General features: G+C 52.0%; 1 non-coding gene across 1 annotated transcript; it reads right to left on the reverse strand.

Annotated features, from left to right (window-relative positions):
- Positions 1–7,494: 7,494 nt before the first annotated feature.
- TRNAS-ACU (transfer RNA serine (anticodon ACU)) lies at positions 7,495–7,566 on the reverse strand. Its single transcript has one exon. It is a non-coding gene; the product is annotated as a tRNA-Ser (tRNA).
- Positions 7,567–9,237: the final 1,671 nt, after the last annotated feature.

Raw genomic sequence — 9,237 nt, forward strand, 5'->3', positions numbered from 1 at the left:
GAAATATTCTAACGCTGTCACAAAGGAAAAAAAATATTTGGCAGTCTCTTGTAAACACAGTGTGTTAAAAATGCCGTTGTACCGCTGAATCCGCGATTTTTTTTTCGTTCCTTAGCGGGGGTAGGCCACAATAAAGTGGTGGTGGTAGTGGTTTTATTAAAATAATAGTAAAAAGGAGGGAAAAGATTTCTGCTAGCCCCGGCATCTGCCATCGATACTGAATCACCTGAGCTGGGGCAGCGGAAATAAAGGATAGCAGGCAGAATGGAGAAATGAAATCAAAGAGGTGAGGGGACAGGAAGAGAGGTTAGGGGGATAGGTAATATGTACGAACTATTTACACAATAAGAAATGTGTCCAGGTTGTGCGCGTGATTAGTTCATTTTAGAGGAATTAAAGTTTTTAATTGGTTTTGGGGGAGATGAAATGGCGCAGTATCTGTCTCATATATCGGTGGACACCTGAACCGCGCCTTAAGGGAAGGGATAAAGGAGGGAGTGAAAGAAGAAAGGAAGAAGAGGTGCTGTAGTGGAGGGCTCCGGAATAAATTCGACCACCTGGGGATCTTTAACGTGCACTGACATCGCACAGCACACGGGCGCCTTAGCGTTTTTCCTCCATAAAAACGCAGCCGCCGCGGTCGGGTTCGAACCCGGGAACTCCGGATCAGTAGTCGAGCGCCCTAACCACTGAGCCACCGCGGCGGGGCAGTAATTAAAGTGCGGACCTCAGTTTGGTGGTGCATGACATAAATATTGATGTGGCGCACAGATGCTGTGTGTGGGCCACTTTTCGCTCATTCGGCCCATCTTCGCACTGTTGCATTCTCTCTAATGGGCCAGCTTGCATTAAGCAGGGAGCCTACATGGTATTTGGTGTTCGACGTCCCGAAGATTCACGTTTGCTATGGGAGGCGCCATGGTTTAGGGCACCTGAGGTTCTTTAACGTGCGCTGAGATCGTGCAGCACACGGGCGTGTCTGCATTTCGCCTCCATCGAAATGCAGCCGTCGCGGCCGGGTTACGATCCGGCGGCCATGGCCTGAACCGCCATAGCCACTGAGCCCCCGCGGCTGGGATAAAAAAAAAAAGCCACACAGCCGGTTGTAGTACATTTTGTGGCAGTATCTTGCAGCGGTCAGCGAAAGAATAGCCAATGTGCCCGAGCCCACTAAAGAATTGTCTTCAATGCAGATGGACCGCGCCTTGACAGCCATTTTGTCTTTGGTGGCTGTTTTATTTTTTTAATGGGCCGGTGACGTTTGGCTCTCGAAAATCCACTTTTGAGACTCGTTCATGCACACACTGATCTGAAAGGGTATTTTTATTTTCCCGCACAGACAGAATTTATGACCAGTACCCGCAGCGGTTGCTCAGTGGTTTCATTAAAACTTCCTGTTGGGCGAGTTGGTTGTTCATCTTGATCTAGAAATGTTCTTTTGCGCAAATAAAACGACACACGAGAAAGGCTACACACACACACAAGCGCAATGTGTGTGTGTCGCCTTTCTCGTGTGTCGTTTTATTTGCGCAAAAGAACATTTCTAGATCAAGATGCTCAGTGGTTTGGGCGCCCGGCTACTGAGGCGGAGTACTCGGGTTCGAACCCGGCCGCGACGGCCGCGTTTCGATGGAGGCGAAACGCCCATGTGCTGTGCGATGTCAGTGCGCGTTAAAGATCTCTAGGTGGCCGAAATTATACCGGAGCCCTCCGCTACGGCACCTCTTTCTTCCTTTCTTCTCTTAGTCCCTCATTTATCCCCTCCCTTGCAGCACGATTCAGGTGTCAGCCGATATGTGAGACAAATACTGCGCCATTTCCTTTCACAAAGAAACCAATTTTAAACTTTCAATTTTTCAGTGTTCCTCAACCGTGGTGCATCTCGGCGCTAGGAACATCGCGGACTTCGTGCAAAGCTCAAGGGTAGAGGCAAACGGCGATGGCAAGAATCGCTCCCCGAGAAACCTCACTCATTGCCTGACATCACTGCACTGACATCACTGACATCACTGACATCACTGCACTGACATCGCAAGGCACCCTTGTGCTGTGCGATGTCAGTGCACGTTAAAGACCCCCAGGTGGTCGAAATTATTCCGGAGCCCTCCACTACGGCACCTCTTTTTTCCTTTCTTCTTTCACTCCCTCCTTTATCCCTTCCCTTACGGCGCGGTTCAGCTGTCCAACGATAGATGAGACAGATACTGCGTCATTTCCTTTCCCCAAAAAACTAATTATTATTAATATTATTGCCTAAAGGATTGCCCCGTGTGGCCCAGATGCATGTCTGCAAGGGGCGCGCTTCTTGTGCGCCCAAGGAAGAAGTCCTTGCCAGATGGAGCGCTTACGCACCGAAGAGAAAAATTGGCAGTGGCTTAACTTCGCTAGCCCTGGAATTCAGCGAAAAGCAAGCACGCTTGCTATGCGTCTGAGGCTCGTCCATTACAGATCCGCGACACGCTCGCTACAGCCGTTCTATATATACCCACACGACCACGTGGCTATGACGTGGTATCACATGGTCTTACGACACCCCCATCGATGTTCTTAAGGCCAAAGTTCAAACCAAAGGTTGCCCAATGTAAAAGGTCATGGGTCAAGGGCAGGGGTTAAGGGTTCAACGCCGTAACTGTACCACATGTGGTCATACACGGCTAACGTGGTTGGGCTGAAGGTTGTTCAAGATCACTCTCCGGCCTACGCGACGACTGCTTTACCTGGCGTAGCGAAGCTTTTCGCTTCGAAAGACTGTGAACGCAGCGAAGTCGCTGTAGTGGAAGTTGCGTGCTGAACCTGCGACGCCGGAACAACGCCGCTTATTCGGCACCTGTTGTGGAATTAGCCCGGTTTGGACCTTATACGCACGAAACAGAGGCACCGAAGTCGCTTGGCTAGAAAAAGCATGCATGCTATGCTCCCTGTAACACTTCGCCCGCGAAGCCAGCCTTCTCAGCAGGACACAATCGCGCGCTTTTTTAACTCGTTTACTCCGATCTTTTCCGATACGTAGGCCGAAGTGTCATCCAGTCCTGATTAAATATTTTTTTACAGCAATGTTTATTGCCTCAGGGCATAAAGAGGGATGTAATGATGGATGGAAAAAAGGAATAGCTAAAAAGAATGAGAAAAATATTGGCCGATCAAAATATTTTCTTTCCTTTTTCTGAATTTTCTCTTGGATCGTTCCGAAGCGGTGACCTTGTGGTAGAGCATCCGCCTCGCATTCAGGAGGTGCTGGGTTCGATCCCCAGTGCCGCCGAGTACCCACGAGCTTTCTAATATGTACACGCTTCCTCCTGCCTAGTGCTCGGCTTTTCAGACTTTAAATGCTTAGAAAAAGGGTCTTCGACAAAACCGTTACTTTGACTAGTCGGTGATTCATTTCGCCGACAAACAGCTGAGCGCGATTGTCCGGACCCGTGGAGTATCTGTTGGGGGTCCAAGTTGGACTTATTTTTGTAAATGTGGCGGAGAGTTTGAAGGGTGCTTCACTCCCGCCACCGGTTGGCCCGCTATTGCACTGCCTCCGGTATCGGCCTTGTCTTTAGCGCGTCTTTACTATCCTGTCTTTCTATCCCATCTTTCAACTCTCCTACTATCTGCACGTGGTAGTGATTGTGGCTCGGCTTGAGCCAGTGAGCAGGCCTGTGCACTTTCCTTTTCTTTCTTCCTGGCAATAACAGACAAACAGACAAACAGCTGAAATCCGCCTTGTGTGGTAAAGCCTGTTTGCAGCCTCCCCTTCCCCCTCTTTTTTTCAGAAGTGCCTTTTCAAGCTCACAGTGACTCGATTTGTAGGCCCGGACTCCCTTTCAGAGCCGCACACCCTGGAAAGCTGAGCACCAAGCCGGGGGATAAACTTTTACCGATTTGAAGAGGCCGGTGGGTAGTTAGCTGGCACTGGGAGTCGAACCCCCCCCTCCCGCCACCTCCCGAAGCTGAGGCGGGTGCGACAGTACGCACATGGCGGACGAGGCGGTGATAGCGCCGCTGAAATCGCGCGTCTTTAGAGTGGAAAGCGGCTTCTTGATGCTATGGCAGCTTTCGGGGTAGATTTGGCGGTTGCATTGGGTGACAGCTCCTAAGGACGCTAGGATCCACAGTATAACTCCCGCCGGTATAAACCAGCAAGTCATCCCTTGTACCCATCGGCAAATCATAAAAGTAATGCCCATGCCACGCAACATGCACCCAGAGTTTCACAAGAATCGCGCGGGCCCTGAGCCTAGAAGGTGCATAAAAATCACAAGAGAACGGTCGCACGGACGCGGCGGGCTCTGCAATGGCTGCAGTAGTAGTAGGCAATGATAAGAGCGTGGTAACAGGACTCATGGTGAGCGGCGCCAACAGACAACAAGCTGAAGAAATCGCAATCGCCCTAGTTATCTCCCCGACAAAAGCCGCCTTTTGTTATCACAGATTCTCAAAGCGCTTGCAGTGTCTTCTTAAAAATAGAAAAATCAACGGGACGACTATGTGAATCCTATTACAATCTCCACTGAAAGAAAAATAGCCACAATCGAGTGGACGCCAGGACACTCTGGACTGCGTGGGAATATCGTAGCACATGCGGCTGCCCGTCATTTCGCTAACCGGTCTCCACAAGATGCAGACACCCGAGATTTCACCCAACTGGTCACATGCCATAACATTACGCAACATTGCAGACACACCCACAGACAATACCAACCGGTACATGGATCCCTGACCAAAACACAAGAAAGTGTATGTGGCGACAGCTGCATATATTAGTGTGGGCAAAGAAAAAAGAAAGAAAAATAATGTCGCCCAGCCCGCACCGCCAATTGCACAACGGGCTTTGGCGACACCTACAAACGGAAGTCTACCCTCATATACACTACTACATGCCATATACTCCGTGCAATACGCCCTACACTGCCCTTCCTGCTAAAAGTTGGCCACCCTCTGCCACATGGTATGGCCTTGTTAACATAACCAAAAGCAATACCAATTCCTCGCCCTACACAAGACCAATGGGAGAGTCAGCTGTAAGCACTGGGTCCTAGCTGTGCAACTCAGACCCCGGGCCTGCAGCGGGACCTGATCTAGAGGGCTCAGCAGGCAGCAACAAATTAATGGTGTCCTGAATAGAGGACTCCACCCACAGAACTCAACTTCAGTATTTTCATCGAATCAAATTTTCCTATTCCTCCTTCTCTCTTGAATTTTCAATACCATAGGGGGTCACTATTTGGTTGTTCCGAAGCAGTGACCTTGTGGTAGAGCATCCGCCTGTCCTTCGGGAGTTGTTGGGTTCAATCTCCAGTGCCGCCGGGTGCCCACCTGTTTTTCTATTGGTTTCTGAGTTGTTATGCTTGGGAAAAGGGTCTTGGCCCAAACCATTGCCTTGATGGGTCGGCTATTCGTTCCGCCATCAAACAACTAAGATTCGACTGGTGCGGTGAAGCCTGTTTGCAGCCATTTTTCTTGTTCTTTTTAGATGGGCCTCTTCAAACTCAAGAGTAAGAGGATTTTACTGTGCAGGCTTCTTTCACAAGCCATCCACCCTGGAAAGCCGAGTACCTGCAGGCCTGGGGATAAGCATGTACCTATTTGAAGAAACCGGAGGGTAGGCTGCCGGCAGTGGGAGTCGAACCAACCACCTCTCGAAGGCGAGGCGAATGCAGCAGTACAACATGGTGGACAAGGCGGAGAAAACGCCGTTCTAGTAAACTATAGTTAGAGCCAAAGCCACCTCGACAGATGGCGCTGTTAAAGCATGCGTCTTCAGAGGGGAAAGCGGCTTCATGACGCTCTGGTAGGTCTAGTAGCTCTAGTAGCAGACCAGCAGAAGTAAAGGCACGCTGGGCTACTGAGCAGGAGTACCCATGCTCGAACCCGGCCGCAGCGGCCGCGTTTCGGTGGATAAAAGAAAAGGCGAAGCGAAAAAAAAATGGAGGACACAAGCTTCGTCTTCAAGAGTTAGACGCGACAGCGTGTTGCAGCGCTGCCAAGGAGTCCACGGAACGCCATCGCCCATTCGGCGCGACGCGTGGCCCGTTGGACAATTTAAGGAAAGGACGCCTGTCTCACATATCTCGGTGGACACCCGAACCGGGCTAAGGGAAGGAAAATGAAATGAAAATTGGTTTTAACGAAAGGAAATGACGCCTGTCTCACAATTCTCGCTGGACACCCATACCGCGCCGTAAGGGAAGGAAAATCCCTTCCCTTACGTCGCAGTTCAGGTGTCCACCGAGATGCGCCATTTTTCGCTCACGGCCAACGCCACCGACGACACAGGCTTTTCTGTGACACGAGCTCCTTAACGCTACCGCGTTAAAAAAGGCGCCTGTAGGCTGTGCGAGGTCAGCGCATGTTCAAGATCCTCAGGTGGTCGAAATTATTCCAGTCATTTTACGACGTCATCAGTTCTTTTCATAAGGAGACGAGACGCCATTTCCCACCTCCCCTCCCCGACCTCGACCGAGCGCAAGCCACGCTGCTTCGCAGATTGCAGAAGCACTCAATCCTAGCCACTTCACGCTATCACAAATCACCACCGCACCGCCGCCGTGGTGGCTCAGTAATTATGGCGCTCGGCTACTGACCCGAAAGACGCGGGTTCAATCCCGGCCGCGGTGGTGAAATTTCGATGGAGGCGAAATTCTAGAGGCCCGTGTACTTTGAGATGTCAGTGCACGTTAAAGAACCCCAGGTGGTCGAAACTTCCGGAGCCCTTCACTACGGCGTCCCTCATAGCCTGAGTCGCTTTGGGACGTTGAACAAACATAAACCATACTAATCACCAAGGATGAATATGACCCCACATGCCCAAACTGCAACCACGGAGAACCCGCCACTCAGGCGCAAATCCTCTGGGGATGGAAAAATAACCCACCCTCACAAGCCTTCCTGTCAGCTCTTTCTGTGGAGAGCTGGGATCCAGCCAGACAAGGCCACTCAACTTTCACTCATTTCTTGGGCCCAGGACTTCGCCCCACCTGGGGACCACGCAGGACACACCTGCCGTAATGGTTGTTGTTGCGACTGAAGGAAGAATGAAAAGGAAAGTGCACGGGCCTGCCCACTGGCAAAAGCTGTGCCACAATCGCTGCCACATGAAGACACTAGGAGAGTTAAAAGAGTTGAGAGAGGAAAGGTTGAAAAAAGGACGAGCGTCGCAACACCGCGTCATCTTAGCGATGACGACAGTTTAGCAACAGATACACCCGATGACGAGGAACCCTCGCCACATTGGCGAGAGCTCCTAGATCCCGGCCCCATAGGGCCATAATAATAATAATAATTGGTTTTGGGGGAAAGGAAATGGCGCAGTATCTGTCTCATATCGTTGGACACCTGAACAGCGCCGTAAGGGAAGGGATAAAGGAGGGAGTGAAAGAAGAAAGGAAGAAGAGGTGCCGTAGTGGAGGGCTCCGGAATAATTTCGACCACCTGGGGATCTTTAACGTGCACTGACATCGCACAGCACACGGGCGCCTTAGCGTTTTTCCTCCATAAAAACGCAGCCGCCGCGGCCGGGTTCGAACCCGGGAACTCCGGATCAGTAGTCGAGCGCCCTAACCACTGAGCCACCGCGGCGGGGCCCCATAGGGCCAGTAAGCCACCTCTCGCTCCATATCATCCCGCCGTAATTCCTGACACCTGTGGCAATTAATGTTGTCTCTCTCTCTCTCTCCTCCACTAAGGTACCTCTTTCTCTCTTTCTTTTCCCACCCCCACCTCCATTCCTTCACTCACAGCACGGTTGAGGCATCCAGCTAAAAATGAGGAAGTTACTGTGCCTTTCATTTCTTCAAAAACCAATTTATCGTTTTTTAATCGGTTTTTGAGGGAAGGAAATGGCGCAGTAACTGTATCTCATCTCGGTGGACACCCGAACCACGCCGTAATAGAAGGGCGGAACGCGGCCGCCGCGGCTGGGCTCCATCCCGATCTGGCTCAGTAGTCGCGCACCCTATCCACTGAGCGACAGGTAATTGATCTCAGTGCACGCGCAGCCGGTCTCGAGGGGAGCGTGCGCTATAGAGCCCCCCCCCCCCCCCCCCCCCTTGAGACCAGCCGTGGTCCACATTAAACATCTCCTTTAAACATCGGAAAACAGTCCGACAGTTTCTACGTCATTTCCTTTCCTGAAAAACAAACGATTTTCAATTTATGTCCATGCGAAGGAGTACAAAACTGTTTTCCATAGCAACAGTGTTAAAAGGTAGTGCCTCACGTCCAGTCTAGCTTAACGGGATAAACGGACCGCACGTCGACAGAGTGCCGCGTATAAGCCACCGAGAAAAGAAGCCGGTGCCGCCCCGAGCCTCGCTGCCCTCGGGCGTGTAGAAGACGAGGCAGACGACGAGCCATGGTAGCCGCAAGCCGTTCGATTGGCTTCGCGTCTTCGTCTTCTTCGCTCCGTGAGCTGCAGCGCCAGTGCTGGCGCCCACCACACAGCGCGTCCCTTGCAGCCGTAGTACTCGAGGGCCACCATCATGCCCGGGCATCCGAAGCCCGGCGGCTGAGGTCCCCGGTGGACCGACGCGGGCCCCAACCCCGCGGCTCGCAGCGGCCTCCCCGGTCACGCAACAGCTGCTGGATCGGCCCAGAATGACTGAACCCCTCGGGCGGCCGTTGGTGCCCGGAATCGCGCAGTTCTTTGCTCGCAGCACCGTCCTCATCACCGGTGTTACGGGCTTCGTCGGCAAGGTGAGCGGGCACTATATGCGTGCAAGTCGGGCATCATGGGCGCCCCATTTGCGCAGCACGGCTTACAGGCGGCACAGCCGGCTATGGACAAGCAGCGGGCGACAACAGCGCTTCATGCACACACAGCACGTGACGTTTTGACACGGCCACCGCGCGCTTGTTGAACGGGAAACACGCGTAGAGCATTTGAAATGCACATCGAAATCGCAGGTCGTACAGGCCATTTCGAGAGACGCCCGTTTCTGTTGGAAAATGAGTCGCATCGACTTCGTGAGGAAGCATGTGGCGCAGTCATGCCGTTCGCTCTTATTTCAGCGACAGTCCACGCTGCTGGCATGGTGGTTAGTGCTCGGACAGACCGAATTGTTTGTGTGCTCTGTTGTTTATGGGAACTGTCTGTTACCACATACCGAAACCGACAGCTCCCCCTTTCACTTACTGCTCATTGAAAATATGAACTAAAGCGGGATTTGCACTTGCGAACGGGCACCTCTGCTGGTGTGTGCGGGGCAGGCTTTATCGGCTCTTCGGTCCCTGCAACGTTCAAATGGATGG

Source organism: Amblyomma americanum, chromosome 4 (assembly GCF_052857255.1).
Source record: "Amblyomma americanum isolate KBUSLIRL-KWMA chromosome 4, ASM5285725v1, whole genome shotgun sequence".
NCBI classification, from domain to species: Eukaryota; Metazoa; Arthropoda; class Arachnida; order Ixodida; family Ixodidae; genus Amblyomma; species Amblyomma americanum.